Raw genomic sequence first — 22760 nt, 5'->3', positions numbered from 1 at the left:
TATTAATTATGTAGAAAATTATCTTAAGTATCTGCTTCATAACTGCTTTGAAACATAATCACTTTGCAAGCCAGCAGCTAAGCTTTCTGAACATCTATTAAGCCCCTTACTTGCCAAAACTGGTATTATGCTTCATCTGAAAATTAGTCAAAAATAAAGAAATCTTACATGATTATGCAACTTATTTTCTACCTGTAAGTAACAAATGCTTCATTTCTTCTCCCATAAATATGAATTATGTTCATGCTGTTGTATTCAACCTTAGGTCTATAATCAAAAGTGGTCATAGGACATTCAAAGCTGTTAAGTATAAATCAATCAAAATGATAAAAATAGTTCTAACATGAAATATGTAAGATCTTAGAAGAGAGACTTCACCCTCTACTCTATATTGAGTATAGGCAATTAGTGAGTGATAATAATGAAATGGGAGGGGAAGGAAGCCCATATTCAAATATAATTATGGTTATTGAATCTACAACTTAATGTCAACATTTTGAGTTGTTGGATAATTTTTCGTCATTAAGGAGAGTGGAATTATAAACTCCCAATTTTTTTTTGAATATTAAACGATTCTCAAAATCATCTTTTTTGATGAATATAAACTAAATCAGAAACACAAGTTTGAAGCCCAGAAAAACTGTCTGAGGTGTACTCTTAGCAGGTAGGTAGTAGGTAATGTCAAAAACACTGCGAATGTAGTAAGGACAATATGAGCTTCTGTCTTTATATTCTCAATGCCTGGCACATAGTCAATTAGTAAGTTGATTTTGACTGACAAGTTACTACTTCCTTTGAAAAACTTCTGAGAAAAGTTGTTTTACCACTTAGTGTCTCAGCTTTCTTATCTGTACTACTTCTTTATTAAAGGGTTGTTATGCCATTTACAAATGAGTTATTCCAACATAGTTTAAGTACATTTGCCCTGAAATTTAACAATATTCATAATCTATGAGTATTATGTATGCAGCCAAATTCCACCTTATTCCACGACACCCCCATGCCCCATTTCTCCCCCTCCACCCCTCCCCTATGCCAGAAGAATGATTGGTTTAAAAATCCCTTTTCCATATCAGTACAAAACTGATATAGTTTTAATTCGAGCAGTTAAATTTTCTATAACAGAAAATTACTTTTCAATAATTGTAGCTAATCGAGCCCAACTTATAGTTAATGGCTAAAAAATTAATAAAAACCAGTAATTTTAGCAACATATCCTCAAATTTATTTCTACAATCTCTTATAATTCAAACTATACACCACACATAACTATTATATACGTTTAATTATCCGCTGCCACTTTAAACCACCTTTCCTTTTTTCTGATCTAAACTTAAGAAATTGACATAAAAACCTAAACAAAAAAATTTAATTTGAAACAATTACCTGGTAATCAAGAAATTCCACCTGGATTCTTAAGATAAACAATTTATAAAAATTACTTATATCCACTTTGATTATACAATAAGTAAAAATAGTAGTGTTGTTGGTTTGTTTTTTTTTTTAAATCCAGTGAACTAAGCATATATAAGTCAAATTGTGTGTAGTCAAGACTCCTATTAAGTCATACCATTAATGAAATTAAACTAAGAATGGCAAATGGGCACACACACTGGAAGCTAAGAATTTCGATTCCTTTGATCTGCCTGCCCATCTCTCTCAAATTATGTAAACTTCAAACAGAAAGCAATGAAACATGGCTCTAATTAGGAAAGACCAAAGTGTGACAACTCTCAAGGTAATTAAACACAGTGTAAAATTTTCCTTTTTAATTAAAAAAAAAACTAGTAAAACTCTTATTTTAACCTTTCTATAATTTCCTATAAATGAAATCACAGGTTCAGTCCCTAATCCTACAATTTAAAACTCCTGTATCAACATCTAGACACATATATAGCCTCCTGAAGTTTAAATCCAATCAGCCAATGATTTCTAAGTCACATTTATGTCTTTCAGACATAAACTATAGCTCTTTCAAGCTCTCTACTAATTCCCATCTTAGAATGTTATATTATTCTAGATTTTACAGATCAAGTAGCAATTATCATGAGGTTCCCACGTTGTTTAAAGGGACAGCTTTAAATCTACCATTAGTTTGAATGAATATGAAAAAACTGCTTCTTCTAACTTCTCTTGCTTAAAACAAATGTTTTTATGAAAATTTTTTAAAGTAACTCTTAAGTAAGAGCCAGAGCAACAAGCATAAGAGGTCTGTGGCAAAGTGATGTCACCAATTATAAGTGGACATCAGCTACTCTTTTTCACCAGGTACCCCCATATGCACAGAGTGATAGGATGGATTTGGAAAAGAGAAAATCTGGGGTTCAAATGATACCTCCTGACCCATTAACTATGGGAATTTGGATGAACTTGAGCTGCTTCAACTGTAAAATGGAGATAATTCAATAATAATAATATTCTTACAGTGTCTACTATATGTACAAAGTGCTTTACATATGTTATCACCTTTTATCTTCACAACAGCTCTGGGAATTATTATCCCCATTTTGCAGATGAGGAAAAGTGGGCAAACAGTTCAACCAGCTGGGCTAGTGTCTAAAGCTACATTTGAACTCAAGTCTTCTAAGATTCCAGGGCCACCGCTCTATCCACTGCGCCACCTAGCTGTCCACTTTTCTCAGCCTTAGGCTCAAAGGATATATAAAATCCGTAAATGATACTTAGTCACATCTACTTCCTTCTCATCTTCCTCCTCTTTTATTCCTTTTATCTTGATCTCTCACTATGGCTCCTGGGAACACTACTGTCACTCAAAGGTTTAAGAAAAAAACCTGTTCATCCTTGCTATACTCTAAAACTTTCAGGCTTCAAAACATATTCTAAATATATCTAAATACATTCAAAGCAATGAAGTGAGAAGCTAAACACAATAACCAATGTTTAAAAATTTAAGAAAAAACTCATTTGTGGATTTACCTTTTGGAATGTTGTCAGACACTTTTTGACTTCTCATTTTCTCAAAATAAAATACCTAAGTGAGTCTCTCATTAGCAACTGCCTGCCAAAATTATGTTTGTGCTCCAGCATTCAATTAATGAGGAATACTGGAGTTCCCCCAATTTGGACCAGAAAACACTAGGGGCAGCTTTTACTCAAGGAAATAGACAAATGAATAGCTAAAAAGCCTCTAGAATGGGAAAATGTATACAAATATAAACATACATACATTTAGACATCAAGGAATGATACCATTTTAAAACACTTTGATGTATACTTACATATTTATTAAATGGAAAAATAAATCCTGCTATGAGCTTCATACTCAATCAGTAAAAAGGTGATGATGAAGACAAAAAAGCTTAAAAAGAAAAAACTGGCCTATATCAAATTCAACTACAGAATGACTTTCAAAAGAACCTAAATCATTAGAAAAGTTTTAATTTCTATGTTTTGTGTACTAACATCAAGGCTGATTTGTGGGAGCAATATGCAGTAAAGTCAAAAACTGAGCCAGGGCTCCAGAACTCTGATTCTGATTGTACTTGGACACAACTGAAAAATACAGGTTAAGTCCTACCACAGTTGTAGTGAGAATACATTAGAATATGTTTCAGAGCTCATCAAAATACATTACTTTATCAAATCTTCCCAGTACATAACTACTGAGTGATCAAATTAAAAAGGAATCCTTTTAAAAAACTACACCATTTAAAGTTTTTCTATTCCATTGGAAAAAAAAAGTCATGGAATACTAAATAAACTAAGATGAAAATATAAATACACAGCAGTGAATAAAGGCTTTATCTGGTTAGCCCTCCAGTGACTTTTTCTCTCCCCAGCACAAGTCAGACAATGCCTGTGGGGGATGTTTCAATCTGCTTTCTCTCCTCCTATCAGTACCACCCACCTACCTCTCTAAGTAGGTAGGTGAATGAATCCTTCCAGAAATATTTAGCTACCCGAAGTCTCTAGGCCTTCAAATTCTCCTAGCATTACTTGTTTGAATCACACAGAACAAACAGTCTCCACCCAATTCCTATTTCTTTTGTCTGAAGCACCTATTCACTAGGAACCACCTTGATAACCCAGCATAGTGAAGGAGCATCAAAAACAAGATCCACCAAAATGCTACCTAGCTTGTCAAAGGGAACAGATTTATTTTCTCTTTCCATCTCATTCAGCTGGACCAACACAAGAAATAACTCATGAACACTGAATGGTTGGTAAGGGTAAACTTCCTAGGGTAAGTGACTAGAAAAGAAATATTTACATGGCAAAAGTTACCTAAAATGAGACAGAACTCAATTGTTTTAACTTGCATCCACTGGATAGCAAATATAAAAGAAAAATAATTCCCAGACTAGAAGCTCCTAGAGGGCAGGGTGTATACTACTTTGAAGCTCTTCTTTGAATCCCTAACCTAGGTAACAAACAGAACTTTATCCGTTCCCCCTTCAGCAGTTATGACAATCTAGTCAGAAAATTTTCCTCTCATTATGGGGGAGTAGAGGGAAACTGATGTGTTTTTAACTTCTGAGAACTAAATTATATCTCTCTGTCCTTCAAAAATTGTTCCCTTTGATTTGTAGGAGATTCCTCCACAAGGAGAAATTTCAATAGGTATGAAAACAAATCTGATTTCCTCTTTAATTAAGTCCTAAGATCCATATAACTTCCCTAAAATTTAAAATTGTAAATGAGCTTCACCAGAGATACACAAAGAGCTGATTTGATTAGGAAAAGTTCATATTTTAAAAAACTTCACCCAATAATGTAGCACCTTTCAAGCAAAAAAAAAAAAAAAAAGATGCTGGCTCTCAAATTGGGTTCCACATTTCAATGACCAAACACATATCAGGTGATATTTAACCTCTGCAATAATCCTTTCCAAAATTCTCCCTTAAGATCCAAGCTCTTATTTGAAAGATAAATTTAGGCTATTATAACTACTCTTAAAAAAAATAAACAGACAAACAAAAAAAAAAACGCTAGAGGTTATCTTTGAACCTTTGTTTCTGAATAAAGTGAGAAATTGGAATGGGGGTGAAGGGTGGAAGGAGAGGGGAAACCATTCTCTAGACCTAATCTTAGAGAATGAATAATTATCACAGTTAAAGGGGAGAAAAGCTATTGTCAGATTATCACAGAGACAGTGTCCATATAGATTCCATATTGCATTTTTCCTTTTGAATGCAAACCTTATCTTTTGTTTAATAAAACATCATTTTATGGCTTATATGAAAGTCCTAAATAAAATAATCTATTACATGGAAAAGGATGCTATTACAACCATGAATCCCACACTTTGGTAATATCTCTATTCAAGAAGTCTGTCTGAAGAGGCTGCCATCTGACACCTCTCCCATGGTCAGAGAGCAATAAACATCAACTAGGCACTTAAAAAAGGGGAAAAGGCTATTTTAATATAATGACTATAAAAAAAAAATGAATAGCCTTTTCCCCACCTTGTTTCAAAAATTAAGGACAGTGCAGAAATTAAATGTAATAAATATTATTAAAAGAGGGAATGCTCTGACAAAAATGCTGGGTTAATTTTAGCATCCTTCTGTTTAGCTGCTTAGCAACACTTATCCTATGACCTTCTAAGCACCACCTACTTTAAAAAAGGATAATGAATAGAACCATCAAAGGGTTCACCTCTGAGAGTCTCCCATGACCACGTTTTAACTACTCTGTATGATAAAGAAAATAACAGCCCTCATTCTTTCTTTTAAAGCTTTACACAAATTCTCATTCTTAAAATCTCTATCACCAGTCATCCATTAGTTGCTCAAAAAAACTAGGAAAATGAAAAAGTTGTGTAACTAAGATATCACATTAGATGAAAATCTTGTCAGATACGCTGACAAAAAAAAAAAAAAAAAGAATTTCTAAAATGAGTTGTGGAGAAGAAAGGTGAATGAGATGAGATTTTTGTTTTAGAACTTTTTAACTGGACTGGTAACAGACAGCTAAACATCAGGTCTCTGTGTGGCCTTAAAATCCAAAATAAATGCAAGTTGAGGAAAAGGTCACTTGCTTGATGGAACAAACTGTTAGGAATGGATGCTGGACCAGCTGAGTCAAACACACACACACACACACACTCCAGTACACAAAACTTAAAAACTACTTCGATTCTGAAATCCTGATGAGGAAAAAATCATGTTAAAAAAAAAAAAAGAGAAAAAAAAACTAAAACATAGTGATAAAATGTCATTTATTTGTTAACATTTAATATCAGAAACATCTCCCATTAATTTACCTCTTACAAAGAAAAAAAAAAATTTCCCTTATCCTAGACAACCAAAGAGCATCATTTTTCAATGATTTGGAGAAGATCTAGCTGATTTAAGTTTTCTAAACAACCCAAGATTGGGTGTGGAACTGAATAAAATAAAGATGGTGCATCATCCTTATGCTAAAGAACAACAAAAAGCATTAACTACTTTTTAAATGGATTAAGTGATGCCATTCTAACATCAATATGCCCCCCCCTTTTTTTTAATAAGTGAAACTCCAAAATGGGATCTAAAATGTATCCCTTAAGACAACTACTTGTGAGCAGCAACAAACCTTCAACAAAGCTAGGGATATTCACTTAATTAGAAAATTGATTTAGATCCATTGTTACAAAAAAAAAAAATTTAGTTTATGTTTTTAAAAAAACCCTGTATTTTATGTAGGAATAAAAGGTTGAAAAACCAAGATTCAAATGATCATGGCTCACTTAAGCATGAATTACTTTAAGCATCCTTTAAAATCATTCAACCAAAACCTCAGTGGGAGTCTCCAAGGAATAGCAGGAACTAAGTATTTTAAAATCCTAGCTTTTAGCCAAGACTTGTAACTTCAGAACCTTATCAAATTATGTCTCTGACTTATTTTTCTAAATAATCACATCTAGAGGATACCTTGGTAGGTCCCTGAAAAGGAAAAGATTTGATGAAGATAGACCCATTCCTCACTAAAACATTGGCTAAAACCATTTCAAGATGAATAGTAAAACTGCATAGACCTAAAGGGCAAACCTGAAAAATAGTTTAAAATTTGCTGAAATAATGTCAGGATTCCCCTCGCTATTTTCACCATCCCTCCTCCGAGAACAAACTATTTCCATGGGCCTTTTCAGAGAGGGCTGGAAGTGTAAGAAGGAAAGATGAGGAATCCTGGTTCCGCGGAGGAGGAAAGTCTGGCCTCCTTTTAAAAAGATAAGTGCTCTTCCTCCTCCTCCTCTTCCCCAAACTCTCTAAAGTGCATGAGTTGTGTGCTGCTGCTGCTGCCTCTGAAGCCGTGTAGAATTTCGTAATGGAATGTGAACTGCCCGTCCGGATCTGGGCTCACGTTCTATCTCCTAACCAGTAAGAGCAAGGGAGGACAAATCTGCTGAGCAAGGAGAAATTCTCTCCTCCTCTTTTTATAACCCATCAAGGATGCATTGCAGAACCCAGCCCTGGGCTCCGCCAACTACCGAGGACTCACGGGATTCCGGTCCACCAGTTGGGTCCGCTCAGAGCAAACAAAGTGGGATCCTCCGTGGCCCTACCCACACACACAAAACACACACACACAACTCACACACAACACACAAACTTCCCCGAGGGCACCGAAAAGTTTCCCGGCCACCAACGGGACATCACCGAGTCCAGCACCTCCGCCGCTCTGCCTGACGACAGGCTTGGGCTGATCCCGAGAGCCCGGCGCTGCATCCCTGAAAGATCGGAGCGGTGCCGCATTCCCACCCCACCCCCCGCTCTACGCGGCCAAAAAAAGTAACACACACCCGAAGAAAAGTTGGCCGCGCCGAGGGCACGGGCTCGGGCCGCTGGTACTCACCGCCGAGCCGGGAAGGGCAGGGCAGGGAGCGTTCCCGGGGCCGACGGACGGAGAAACTACATCCTCCTAGCGACCCCATCCAGAGGGGGAAAAAAGTGCTGATCCACTGGGAGGGAGGGAGAGAGGGAGGGGTGGGGTGGGGGCGGGGGGGTGGCCTGGGGACGGGAAGGACCTCCCCTGCTTCTTAGCAACCATTAAGGTCGCAGTTTCCTAAGAGACCAAGGGGTGGGGGTGGGGGAGAGGTGGGGGGGAGGAGAGGGCGAGGCGGACGAGGGGGGGGAGGAAGAAGAGAGGAAGACGCCAGGAAAACTTTCGTGGCTGTGGAGGGGTGGATGCGGAGATCAAAAGGCATCTTGCCACGTTTAATTAGCAATAACCCTCCCCCGGTTCACCTCTTCTTCCCCCCCCCCCCATTCCGCCCCCGCCATCCATCGCCCTCCCTCTGAACGCGAACTCCCGACTGGGCAACGTAAAGTAATGGATGCGAGGAGGAAGGTGAGATGAGGGAGCCCACGCTTCCCGGCTGGTCCAGCGGGCGCAGGGCAAAAGTTCTACGAGTCCTCCCCTCCTCCCTCCTCCCTCCTCGTCCTCTTCCTCCAACTCCGCAGCCCCTCCCCCCAGGAGCCAGGATCATCTATCTCCACAAGTCTCCCGGTTTCAGATGCTCCTCCGGCGTCTTCCTGTACTCGTGATGGTGCGTGTGTGCGTGTGCGTGGTGTGGCTCTTCCTCCCGTAATGTATGTTACACACTCACACTCAGAGAGGGGCTCCCCTCACGGCACACGCAAACAGAAAATGAGTGCTTTTAAAAGTACTTCCCCGAATAAAGCGGTCCCCCCCCCAAAGAAAACAACTAACTCCGAGTTCTAAGTTCTACGGCTTGGGACTGTTAAACTTTTAAAACAAGGAAAAGATCGCTAGGGACTGGGGGGAGGGGGAAAGTTGGCGTACGAGCACACGCACACACACACACCACTTCGGAGAGGCGGGGGAGGGAGAGACAGAGACACCCATAGACAGAGATCAAAGTACGAATGTGAAAGGCAGAGAGAGACGGATGCTTCCACCGACCCGAGAAACACCGAGAAGGGAACAGACCGAACTCCAAGCCCTCAGTACCTTAAAGCAGACGTCTTCATCTCAACTTTTCGAACATTTAAAAAAAAAAAAAAAAAAAAAAAAAAGCCCTCAAGAATGACTTTCGAATATGTAAAAGGGGGGAGGGAAGGGAAAAAAGTTTCCCCTCCTCTTTCAGGAAAGTAAAAAAAAGTTGGAGGAGGGTGGGCGGAAGATGGAGAGTTGCGTTTAAAAGAGATGTTTCTCGCTGGCACTCCGCGCACCATCCAAGTTCTGGTGGTTGCTGGTTAAAAATAAACTTTGCAGCAGGAGAAGGAAGAGATGATCTGGCCGGATTCCTGAGCTCAGGCGGTTTAACATGGATGAGCATCAGGTCCTGCAGGCAAAACGCTGGTGCTGGTGCTGGTGCTGCTGCTGCTGCTGGTGGTAGTGGTGGTGCTGGTGCTGCTGCTGCTGCTGCTGCTACTCTCAGGGAGCTGGTTGGTGGAGAGTCAGCAACAGGGAAGGGAAAAGGAGCAAAGGAAGGGGAGGGGGGAGGAGGAGGAGGAGCAGAAGGGAAAAAGGCTGCACAAACTCATCATCACCGCTGCCAACCAAACTTTAGGGGAAGGACGCAGAGCGCTCGCTGTTTTTGGTTAAAGGTGAAGGCAGAGTACTGAAAGACACTCATCAACTTTTAAAAACTACACGCCACTTTATCCCTCAGACTCTCCAAAGGAGCGCTCTCCCTCAGGCAGCAGACACATCCTTGCCACTGAGTAAAGCGAGACAAGCACATTCTCATACTCACGGTTAGAGACTCTGCCGGGCAGAACTGTTTGCGCCGAGACATGATTTAATGGTGACTGATGGACTTTAGCGAGAGAGAGAGTATGAGGGGGAGGGGGGGGAAAGGGAGAGATGCAAAGTTGTTCCGGAAAAGGAATCAAAATGGCGTTTCTGGATGTGCAAAGTTCATCAACTCCGCAAGAACTTCCCTTCTTCCTCTTCTCCCAGAAGGAGGAAGATGGGCAAGGCATGGAGACAAGGCCGCCTCGTCCCAAAGCCGTTTTTAGGGGTCGATCCCCTCCCCGTCCCCCTCCCTCCTTCCTCGCCCTCTCTCACTCAGTGACTCTCCCTCTCTCACCCTGATAAGTAGACACATCACGTGTTGCTCCTGCTAGTCTCCTGGGGACGTGTTACTGAGCCGCCGCCGCCGCCGCCGCCGCTCTTCCACTCCTAAAGGTTGCCCCCTCTCCTTCGCCCCGCGTATCCCTCAGCTAGCGACTCTCTTTTTGCGACGTTGCCCCAACTTCCCACCTCTCCCCGACTAAAACTTTTCAGAAACATCCCTCATCCTTTGGAGAAAATTCTCTCGTGCTATTCCCACACACACTCCGTCCCCCCCCCCCCCAACATACACTCCCCAGCTTTGTCTTTGCGCTCTGGGAAGGTGCGAGGAGTAAGTGGGTGAGTTTGGTGCTGCCTGGGGGGAGGGGCTGCCCCGCCGCTGGGGAAGGGAGCAGCAGCAGCAGCAGCAGCAGCTGAAGCTGATCCAAATCAGCTTCCCTCCTTGCAAACTCTACGGGCTCCTCTGCGGCCACTGCAAGCACGCGAGTGGCTTCTGCTTTCCCAGCCCCTAGGAATCGTGAAGCCTCTGCTGTGTTTTTTTCCATCTTTCACGCTACTTCAACCTTTGGTTTATTTTTAACTGGGTGAAAGGGGAAGAGGGCTTACTGAGGGATGCTTCTTCACTTCTGGAGCCTTCCTGGGAGAAACCCCGCGTTGGAAGCATCCACGGTTAGCCTTCTGCTGAATCGCCTCGTGCCACCTGCTGCCATTGCTTCCTCCAGACATTCACAGAGCACCTGAAGTTTGCAAAGTGCTTTTATGTGTTATCTCATGGGCTGTCTCATCTTGGTAACTTTGAATGTTTTCATCAATTCCAGCCATCAAACCCAAGCTCCCAGCAGTCCCTTCTTCAGGCGTCCTGCTCAACCATCCTAACCCAGGAAGAGCTAGGTGATGGAAGGGCAGATAAAGGAATAGTAACATCACTCCACCCCTGCTTCAAGTCAACTCACCTCCAGCAGGCCCTCCCACCACACCTCAAAGTGGGAGGAAGTTCCCAGATGAATTCGCTTTGTGGGGGTACTGTCTGACTCTCTTTAACTTGACACTTCCTGTCAGCTCACAGCACAGGAAAATAATATTCAGACTGGAGCGGGTGGCTGGGGAGTACAAGCCGAAGTTAAAATCCCTTCAAGCAGGGTTTTACCTCCTTTTGCAACAAAATCCCTAGAGGGAAAAAAAAATCTATATTCATCCCCTCCATTTTCTCCTTTAATTACTCTTCCCAAGCTGTGTCAGTCTGACTTCATACTCACTGAAACTGCTCTCTCCATCACTAACAACCGTCTCTCTGATGGTCGTTACCTGTTTCTCCTTCTTCTTCTTAATAGCTACTACCCCGGACTGTGTGTAACTGTGCAGCGGCTGACACTGTTAACCACCCCTCCCGCCATATTCTCTCTCTGTCTGAGTCATGCTGATCCTTATTTCACCATTCCTTGCTCTCCTTTGTTGGATCAAACTCCATCTCCCTCCCACTAATAGAAGATGGGAAGGAGATCTATCCTCCGGGGCTGCAGAGCCTTTCACAATCTGGCTCTAACGACGTTCCCAACTTTTTCCTCTTACTCCTCTTCATGCCCTCCATCTTTGCAGCCAACCCGGACTGCGGCGGTCTCTCTCGTGCCTCAGTGGCTGGAATTCACTCAGTGACTCCCCTCTGCTTCTCCCCGCAGCTTCCTCCAGAGGTTCAGGTTAGGTACCACTACCTAGAGGAAGCTTTTCCTGGTTTCCCCATTGATCTAGAACTGTACTGGACCTCAAGGTCTATCAGATACAATTTCTCATTTTACACAAGATGCAGCAAGACCTACAGATCAAGAGCAAAGCTCGTGAATTAAGTGTCCATGAGAGAGACTTTTTTCTCCTCCTGTGGTTGGTCAATTACCAGGTGTCTCCCTAGCACCAAGCTTCATAAATGTTCACTAAATGGAGCTGTGCTGCTTCCTGACCCATCTCAACCCTCTGCTAAGGTAGTAAAAAAGTTCAGATGATGACTAATTCAGCTTGGTCCTTATGTCACCAACTTGGATGGAACTGAATGATGCTGTCATCCTTTCACTCTCCACCCCATCAGGAAAACCCCCTGTAATATCTGTTGCTCTCAGAGGACTCCTGTTTCAACTTCAGGAAGAAGCTAGGTAACTTCTGAATGTGCTTCTATAGTTGCTCCAAGTCTTAACCATGTTGTACCCTAGTTAGCTAACAACGACAGGGAGTACGGCCTAGTCATGTCTTATTTCCTCTTGAAAAATGGCTCTTCCTTGTAGAATTATTGAGAGTTTCTCCTGCAATCTTCCCTAAATCTCTGTAAGCAATTTGTGAAAAACAAGGACTTTAAGTAATCATTGAGGTGACTTAATTTTTGGTGGTTTAAAAAGGTTTTGTTTTGTTTTTTTTCCAATTAACAAAAATGTTTTCTCTAACTCTCCCCCAATTGGAAAAAGAAAAACAAAATCGTGTAATAAATATGCATAGTTAAGCAAAAAGAATTCCTGCAATAGCCATGTTAGAGGTCACTTTAGAACCTCGAAATACACTTAGTTTTTTAAAAAGTCATTATTTATTAGGCTCCTAATATAACAGGACATGCTTTTTACTAACTAGACAATTTAGTTGAATATAAAAATGAGTTATCAAAGAGTCAACAAGCATTTGTTGTTTACTGTGTATCAGGCTCTGTGCTTATAGATGGGGATTCAAAGAAAAGCAAAAACATGGTCCCTATTCTCTAAGAACTCCCACTCTAAGAGAGGAAACAATATGCAAATAGCTATGTACATACAAGATCTATAGAGTGCAAATGAATGATAATCTTAGAAGAAAGAAGCTGGGGTGGGGGAAGGGAGGGAGGATGGGGAAAGCCTTTAGTACTGGGATTTGAGCTTAATTTTGAAGGAAGCTGAGGGAGCTAGGAAGTGGAAGTGATATGTAAGAAGAATGAAAAGGTAGGAAGAGGATGGGACAACTGATTTTATATTCAACCCTGAATCACTTTTTGTGGTCCTGTAATGCAACTCATTTGTTAAAGCAGGGGAGTGACATGGTAAGAGCTGTGCTTTAGGACAAATAATTTGACAGTGGTCTATGGGGTGAATTAGAGGCAAGCAGACTTGATTACAATTAGATTGGAAAAATCCAAGTGTGAAGTTATTAACATCTGAACTTTAATGTTGCAGTGGGGATGCAAGAAAAGATACGATTGTTTTAGTGGAATATAAATCCCTTCAGAGCAAAGTGTTGTTTTTTCTGTGAATCCCTAGCTTGTGACATAATGCCTTGTATATAGTAGGTGATCATATGTTTATTGAATTATGTTTCATTGGAGTATGACTTTTTAGAAAAGGGACCAGGTTAGGGGAGTATTAGCAAACTAGATTGACAGCAGTAGGGATGGAGCTGAAAGGAAAGAACCATATGTATATAAATGAAGGTATCTTTAGGTGAGCTTTAGGGCCTTTGTTAGGCACTCACTAAATGTTTTGTCAGATTGAACCAAATTCAAACAAAGGAGGAAGAGAATTTTGAAGGATGAGGTAATAGATAGTTCCATAAGTATCATGGTACAACAAAAAGGATGAGAAAAAAAAGCATTTGGTTTGATAACTGAGAGATTGAGATGACATTCCAGAGCATAAATTTATTTGAATGCTGAAAGGAGACCGAGGGTTCAGAAGCCACATTATAAAAGATTTAAGAAGTAGATAGTTAAAAGTTGTTAAGAGAAGAGAGGCTATTCTTTCAAGAGGTCTACGAGTGAAGGGAAGGACATGTAGAATAATAGTTTGATGGAACAGCAAAATCAAAGGAGAGTGACAGAAGCATGTTTAGAACAGAGAAAGAAAGGCAGGTGAACAAGGAACAAGAGTCTGGAACACTTTCCTTAGCCCCAACAAAAAGGACACTTTAGTCTTAGATGGGCAACTAGATGGGGTAGGGATAGAACACTGAACCTGAATTTAGAAAGACCAGCAATTTAAATTTTTTTAATTAGTTAATTTTTTTAGATTATACATATACATTCATTTTTTATATATTTCCATATGAATCATGTTGGGAGAGAAAAATCAGAACAAAAGGGGAAAACGATGAGAAAGAAAAAAAAAGAAGAAAAAGGGGAAAATAATATACTTCAATCCACATTCTCTATATTTCTCTTTCTAGATAGCATTTTCTATCCAAAGCTTATTGGAATTGACTTGAATCACCTAATTGCTAAGAAGAACTAAATCTATCATATATGATCATCACAGAATCTTTGTATTGCTGTGTACAATGTTTTCCTGGTTCTGCTTATTTCACTCAGCATCAGTTCATTAGCATTCAAATTTAATCCCATAAACTAGCTCAGTGACCCTGAGCAGTCAGTCACTTAATCCCTGCCTACGTAAAACTGGAGAGGGAAGTACCAAATTACTCCAAGTATCTTTGCCAAGAAAATACCCTAGATTGCTGGTCCACAGGATCACGAAAAACAATAGTCTTAGACAAGAGGAACAGAAGAAGATAAAAGACAGAAATATTTTAAAGTGGAAAACTGGGGAGGTGAAGGAACTTGGGCAAAATTGCCTTGGGTTTTGGATTTTTGTTTTGGTTTTTTTTCGACTAGGTATCCTTATCCCCAAACCAGAAATTAAAGCAGTGACTCACAGCTAATCCCAATATTTATCTCACCATTGAAGCTTCCAACCTGGGACAATTCACCTGTACTTGGGTATCCTGGTAGCCTTCCACAGATAGGGGAGGAAGGCATTTGGAGGAGTGTCTTAAATTAGTGCCAGATTTAATGTGAATACTTGCTCAGTTTTAACCCCATTACAATTCAGAACTCTAGAACTCAAGCAATCTACCAACCTCAGCCTCAAAGCTCAGTTTGGAGAAGTTCAATGAAGAATGGCTACAAGATTAAAAATTGTGATCAGAGCAACATTCAAAAAACATTCACCAGATTTTCTACTCTTAGTGGAAAGAAAATCTACCCTGATGAAATCACTAATCCTTTTAGTACTTAGCAAGCAAGAGAACAACTAGGATTCTGATGTGACAAAATCATTCATTCAGCAATTTCAATAAGAATTTTAAAGTTAACTGCTATGTTCAGAGCACTATAAGGTGATAGAAATCTTGCTCTCTTGACATTTACAATTTAAGAGAGAAGAGTAACATTTAATTGGCCATAGTATTAGGATGATAATCATACTCTTTAGTTGAAGCAATTGGAGTTATTTGGCCCAGGAAGAGAAGATGAAAGGGCAATATAACTATCCTCAAATATTCAAAGAATTGTCATATGGAAGAGGGATATTAACTCATTTATATGGGGCAGGTGTGTGAAGTAGATAGAACACTGGACCTGGAATGGAAAAGATGTGAATGCAAATCAGGCCTCAGATACTTTCTACTCACTTATCTCGGCCTCAGTTTCCTCAACTGTTAAACGGGTATAATAATAGTGCCTACCTCCCGGGTTGTTATGAGGATCAAATGAGGATCCTCATAACTACTGTTTGTACAAATGTTTGTACAAAGTGTTTTAGCATTTGTACTAACTTAGTAAATGTTAACTATTATTATCATAGTGTGCTTAAAGGTTAATAAATGCTTTCTTAATTTATAGATAACAAAATTGGGATTTAGGAAACTGACATAATTTGCCCAAGATCATATATGTAAAACTTTGTGACTCTAATTCCTCTTTAATGTCACTATTCCTTTGAGATAACCTCCAATTTATCCTGTATGTACCTTGTTTTATATATAATTGCTTGCATGTTGTCTCCTTCCCCATTAGATTGTTAATCCTGAGAGGACAGGAACTGTTTTTGCCTTTTTTATCCCTAGTGTTCAGCTCAGTGTCTTGCACATAGTAGACCATAAATACTTCTTGAATGACTAGACTTCACCATCACTGAAGGTTTTCAAGTGAAGATTAGATGGTTTCTGAGATTTATATGGAATCTAAGATTTAAATTTAAGTGATTCTAAGGTATGTCTGTGCCTAAAAATAACTGAAGTGAAGATGATGAGTAAAGATGGAAGTCCAAGGAAGTTGTGTAAATCAAGCTCATTAATAAATCAAATAATGAGTCAATAATTGAAGTTAATTTGAAGAGGAAGTATATTCCAGACACAATGGACAGCTTATCTAAAAAGACAAGGCTATGGAAGATGGAATATGTTTGAGGGAAAACAAAATTATTTGGTTGGTCAAGCTATGAAGTCCTAAACAGAGGAAGTTGCATGTGACCATAGAGATAACAGTACCATTGGACAAAGACAGAGAGAAGGTAATATTAGCATATGCTATATTAGGATATATGAGGTTGGGGAAGGTCTACCCCAAGCATGTGGTGACTTCCCCTTGCCAGAATGGGGGGGATGAGAACAATTTGTTCCAATGGCCATGAAGGCATTGTAAAATGCTTAGAACTTGGTCAGACATGTAAGAAACCAAGGTCATCCACTACATCTAAGCCATTTGCCATTGGATTTGGATGACTCAGGAACAGAGAGTTAAGCTGAGGATTCTGCATATTTCTACCTCACTTCAATTTAATTCATGGACATCAGCCCACCTTTTTCAAAAACAATGAGTTAACAAGAAAAATAAAACATCCATACTAGAGGAAATTCCCCAGAGGATTGGGGAACAAGGTAAAGAGTTGTTTGAAGATCAGTAGAGGAAGAATGAGAAACAATACTGATATCATTGGTCCTCTTTGAAAATGAGAGACCACATATGAATATTATGGAATATTTTTGTTCTGTAAGAAATGACCAACAGGATGATTTCAGAAAGGCCTGGAGAGACTTACATGAACTGATGCTGAGTGAAATGAGCAGGATCGTTGTATACTTCAACAACAATACTATAAAACGATCAATTCTGATGGACGTGGCCATTTTCAACAATGAGATGAACCAAATCAGTTCCAATAGAGCAGTAATGAACTTAACCAGCAACCCAGCCAAAGAACTCTGGGAGATGGCTATGAACCACTACATAGAATTCCCAATCCCTCTATTTTTGTCCGCCTGCATTTTGGATTTCCTTCACAGGCTAATTGTACACTATTTCAAAGTCCGATTCTTTTTGTACAGCAAAATAACTGTTTGGACATGTATAGATCTGTTATATTTAATTTATACTTTAACATATTTAACATGTATTGGTCAACCTGCCATCTGGGCAGGAAGAAGGAGGGGAAAAATTAGAACAAAAGATTTGGCAGTTGTCAATGTTGTAAAATTACCCATGCATATATCTTGTAAATAAAAACTATTAAAAGAAAATGAAAGACCACCCAAGGAATTGGAAATTGAGCAGATGTCCATCAATTGGGGAATAGCTAAATGAATGGAATGGAATATTACTGTTCAATAAGAAATGATGAGCAGGCTGATTTCAGAAAAGCCTGGACTTACATGAACTGATGCTGAGTGAAATGAGCAGAACTAAGAGAACATTGTAGACAGTAAAAACAAGATTATATGATGATCAACTGTGCCGAACATAGCTCTTTTTAACAACAAAGTGATTCAAGGCAATTCTGATAGACGTGATGGAAAATGTCATCTGCATTTAGAGAAAGAACTATGGAGACTGAATGGAGATCAAAGCATTTTTTTCACTTTATTGTTTGTTTAATTTTTTTTTCTTTCTTGTGTTTTTTTTTTTTCCCTTTTGATCTAATTTTTTTTTTCCTTAGACAGCATGACAATATGCTTAGAAGAACTGCATGTGTTTAACCTATATCAGATTGCTTGCTATCTTGGGGAGAGGAATAGGGGCAGGGAGAGAGGGAGAAAGAGTTGGAACATAAGATTTTGTAAAGGGGAATGTTGAAAACTATCTTTACATGCATTTGGGAAAAAAATAAAATACTATTATGAAAATGAGGGACCACCATAACAACATTAGCAGTACAATCAACACCTGCCTGAAGACTTTTCTGGTTCTCCCAAAGGTCAAGGTCCTCCTTCCCAAACTTCCTTATATTTAACTATTTTGTATTTATTTACTTTCTACTTATGCTGTATATATCTAGCACATTGGACAGAGTGTTGAGCCTGGAGTTAGGAAGACCTGAATTCAAATCAGGCTTCAGACATTTATAAACTGAGTGATCCTGGTCAAATCTGCTTCTGTTTAGCACCTACTCCCTAGCATTATTGTGAGGATCAAATGAGCTAATTTTTGTAAAGCCTTCGAACAGTGCCTGGCACATGGTAGGCTTTTAATAAATGCTTGCTTGTTCTTCCCTTAATTGAACTATAACTCAGCATAAATATTCTTAAAAATCACCTCACTATACAATAAAAACCACAGAACTTATGACAAATGAAGTTGGGTTATAATACTCAAAAACTTAATCGTGATTTATAAAAAATAAGAACCTAATAAAAATTATACATGCTAAATAGTTAAGAAATTCCTAAAACTACACTAAATAGCAGCCACTTCAGCCAATCCTTAAACTGTTGCTGGATCTGGACTGGTTAATTTAATAGTTAGCTATTGGCAAGAGGGTAGCCTCTTTGGGATTTAGAATAATCACCCTGCCTCAGGTGGCTGTCAGGAAGGTAGAGGAAAGTAGAAATCCCTCCTCTTACCTATACCTCTTGTGGTGTCAGAAGATATACAATAAATTGGCACTTTCCCTCGAAAAAGATTTGAAGTTTGCTTGTAGAAGAAGAAAGCGGTGTGTGAGTCTTTGTGAACTGGAGCAGTTTCCTTCATTCTCACTTTCTCAGTAATGAAATCCATTAATTTATCAACTGAATTGGAATAAATTCAAGAAATTTATGGTTTTTGTTTTTGTTTTTGTTTTGTTTTTTGTTTTTTTTTTTTTCCTCTTTCCCAATACAAGCCTTATATAGCAGAACTGGCTGTAAATGTACTTATCTCTCGGAATAGAATTTAGACTCCTTTCAAGAACTAGGAATTGTTTTATTCTTTGTACTTAAGAGCCTCAGGGCTAGTACTGCACTTGCACTTAAGTTAGAAAACACCTAGTAGGCTTGATAACTACTTGTTGATTAATTGACTGAAGTATTATTCAATCAACAAGCATTTATTAAGTGCCAAGTGTAGATTTACTGAACTGGGATAATTCTTTGGAGATATAAAGAAAGACAAAAAAAGTCAAGTCCCTAGAGAACTACATTCTAAGGGGGAGAAATAACATATGCATAAATATATATATATATATATATATATATATATATATATATATATATATATATATATATATATATATATATATATATATATATATATATATATATGAGATACTTAGAATGAAGATTGTAAGAGGTGGTAACCTTAAAAGGGAAAGCTTTAGCAGTGATAGGGGGAAGTCTTCCTACAGAAGATTCCAGTTTAGCTGTATCTTAAAAGAAGTCAGGGATTGGAAGAAGCAAAACTAAGAAGAGATCAAGCATGGGAATAGCTAGTATTTGGGTTGTAGAGTTGATGTTTTGATCTTCATTCTCAAAGAGAACTTTAACATAGGGAGAAGATGCCATTTCATGCAAATGAATTGGATTTAAGTGGGGAAGGGCTATGCAAGGTCATCTGCCTCACTTTTTCCTCTGGAGCCATCTGGGGTCCAGTGGCCAAATATATAGATCTAGATCAGACTAGATATAGACTAGAGGAGGCCCTGGATTCAGTAGGTGGGATTGTAAAACACATACAAAGGAGTAAACCATATGAAGCCTGGAAGGATGAAAAAGGGCCAAAGAAAAAAAAATTATTTTTAAGCATGTAGGTAATAGAGATCCATTAGGGATTACTGAGTAAAGGATCATGAAATGAAAAAGACCTACATTCTAAGAAAATCACTTTGGCATTTGTATGGAGGATAGAACAGAGTTGGAGAAATTTACAGTAGAGAGATTAGAAAGGAAGCTATTATAATAATCTCAGCTAATGAAGCCCTAAAACAGGTTGAAATGGTGTGACTAAAGAGAAGGGGATTTATAGAAGAAACCTTGTGAAAGTATCATTGAAAAAATAGAGCAACAGATAAGATATGTAGAGTAAAGGAGAATAAAAATGACTACAAAGTTGGAAACCCAGATGCCGGGGAGCATGTTGATACCAACTTTTGTTCATAATAGGGAAATTCAGAAGAGGGAAAGGTTTGGTCAGAAAGATGAGTTCTAGAAATGAAACTAAGAAGAAATTAAAAAAAATTTTTTTTTCCCCTTCTGGTCTTCCAAAGGGGGAGGGAGAGAAACCTAATTCCATTGGAAAGACTTGGAAGAAAAATGGTGTCATTAGATGTAAACTATATATTTTGGCTAAAATATTTAGGTCTCATGGCAAAAGTCAAGGTTAAAGAGGAATTTGTTCATAATAGAACAAGGATTTTACTAGGCAAAAAGGAAGGGATTAGTAGAGCCTATGTTCTAGACTAAATTTAATAGGAATGAGACTATGAAGAAAGTAGAAGGAAAATGGGTCTGCCCAGAAGGAAAATAAGTGTTGATAAGAGAAATGAGGAAAGTTTGTTGTGAACCAAGAGAAAAATAGGTTTGTCAAGTTTTCACAATCTTATCCTGGTAATTTAGCCAATTAGAATCCTTCCTAGGTAACCAAGTACATTCAAAAATGAATTACCTGATGTACATTTATAACACTGCTAATTTTTTTTAATGGTACTACCTTGAGAGATACCATTATTAATGAAGATCCATTATTTCATCCATGAGTTTTTGTTTTTGTTTTTACCACAAATTCTCCATATTTAGTCTATCAAATTGGTAAATTTCTCTTGTTCTTTTAATTCGACTTGTGTTAGCATTCATTCTTCCCATGTGACTGTTCGTTAGTAGCCTAGTTCCTTTTACAACCATATATGCCCTATTATAAAGTCTTTTCTATCTAGGTTCCTTGAGGGAAATGTTCTCCTGCAATCCTATAAGCACCAAACTCCCATTTTTAAAAAAAAATTGCCATCTTAGATTTAAAAAAAAAAAAGTTCCATACTCCCTTTACTTCTTCAACAGAATACATTGAACATGATTTAATTTCTTCTTGGTTTCTTAGGGTCACATTATAAATGTAAGTTATTATACTTTGCTGGAATACAATGATGCCTTCACGGAATACTGAGGTATGTGAACAGGCTATTATGCTTTTTGAGTTTTTACATTCTTTTAATAATTTTATCTCTTCCATCACTATCAGCTCACTTCATATCTCTGTTCTATGAGTCTCCCTGTAAGCAATAAGCCCCTCCCATTTCAAATTTCCCTGTTTATAATCTCTTGATGATTTAGAAAAGAAATAGCCAAGTTAGTTATAATTGTGCATAAAATAAAAGTAAATTGGCCTAAGAGATTTTCCTAGAGCAGATTAAGATCAAAGAAATTGAGACAATCACAAAAGAAAAAGTAAATTTCATTACTCAAAAATCTTGCCTTTTTAGAAATTTCTGTATTAACTAGGTTGATTGAGGTACAGAGTGAAAAAATATCTCCTTGTCCATGAGACAAGCTATATAGCTAGATAATAGAAATAATGTATGATGTTATGTATCTACTTTTGAATATACAATGGTGATAAATTGATCCAAGGACAAATATTCTTTCTAGCATGGTGCTTTCAGCTAAGAGTAGGGTAAAGAGGGATCTATCCTTACCCAGATATTCTTGACTCACTATTATTTTATTCGTGGAACTGTGTGGGCTCTGTGTTTCTGGGTCAAATAATAGCTAAGGAATACAACTTTACTTTTAACCTGAAGATGGGATAGTCTGATGCTTTGGTCAAGGAAAAATCTGCTATGACTCACAGAGCTGCTGTGAGTCATGAGTGTCCATGAAAAAGACCTTGCTCTCATGAACACAAAAATATTTGCAGTACCACTTTTTGCACTGCAATATTTTTGTTCTACTATATAGAAAACAATTGGAAGTAAAGTGGGTGTCTATTGATGGAGAATGACTAAATAAACTATGACATATGAATGTAATGTAATATCATTGTATAATAAAAAATGACTAAAATGAAGAATTTAGAGAAACCTGGGAAAATTTGTGTGAACTGATGCAAAACAAAGTAAGCAGGATAAGGAAAGCAACTTAAGTGATGATCACAATAATAGAAAGGAAAATATTACTAAAAATTTCAGAACTTTCATCAATGCAATGACCAAAAGTGACTTCAGAGTACTGAGGGTGAAGTGTGACTTTTGGCTCTCACATAGCAGTGTTGGACTTATTGTGTAGAATGAGCTATATATTTTCAAACACAATGTATTGATTTGTTTTTTCTTGATTGTACTCATTTCTTACAAAGAGAATTTGGATGGAATATTCATTGGGAAGTAATCCTGATGGAAAGAAAAAGTGAGCATCAAAACATTTTAAAAGAAAATAAATAAATCCTGATCTTTATAAATTCTAAGCATACCAGTGGTTTTTTGTTCTTGAATGAAAAATGTATCACTGGCAATCAGCAGAGTGAACATTGAATGCCTAGATTTCACTAGCATGTTAGTTGGAAAAAATAAGGAAATGGGATGGTGGGATAGATTCAAATAAAGATATCCTAAAAATAGTGTCTAAATGAGAGTTGAAAATTTGACATTCAAAGAAAAGTTATAGTAACTATAATATCTGTCCTAGAAAAGATTTGGAGGTTGGGAGGAGGAGAACATGATAACTATTTTTAAACATTAGAAGAGTTTTGAAATAGAATGTTTCTTAGACTTTTTCTACTTCTATTTGGATCTAAGTGGTATTAATTATTAAGGACAATGCAT

At 38.2% G+C, this 22760-nt stretch overlaps 1 protein-coding gene across 1 annotated transcript in view; it reads right to left on the bottom strand.

Moving 5' to 3' along the window:
- RREB1 (ras responsive element binding protein 1) overlaps window positions 1–7890 on the bottom strand; it is a 138331-nt gene extending 130441 nt beyond the window's left edge. Inside the window, 1 exon segment of the mRNA XM_074271026.1 lies at window positions 7745–7890. The gene's annotated coding sequence lies outside the window, so the exon portion shown is untranslated.
- Between the last annotated feature and the right edge of the window lie 14870 nt (window positions 7891–22760).

The sequence above is a fragment of the Sminthopsis crassicaudata genome, chromosome 1 (assembly GCF_048593235.1).
Source record: "Sminthopsis crassicaudata isolate SCR6 chromosome 1, ASM4859323v1, whole genome shotgun sequence".
Lineage (NCBI taxonomy): Eukaryota > Metazoa > Chordata > Mammalia > Dasyuromorphia > Dasyuridae > Sminthopsis > Sminthopsis crassicaudata.
Note: the sequence above shows the minus strand (reverse complement) of the source record. Positions and strands in the feature narration are given on the sequence as shown.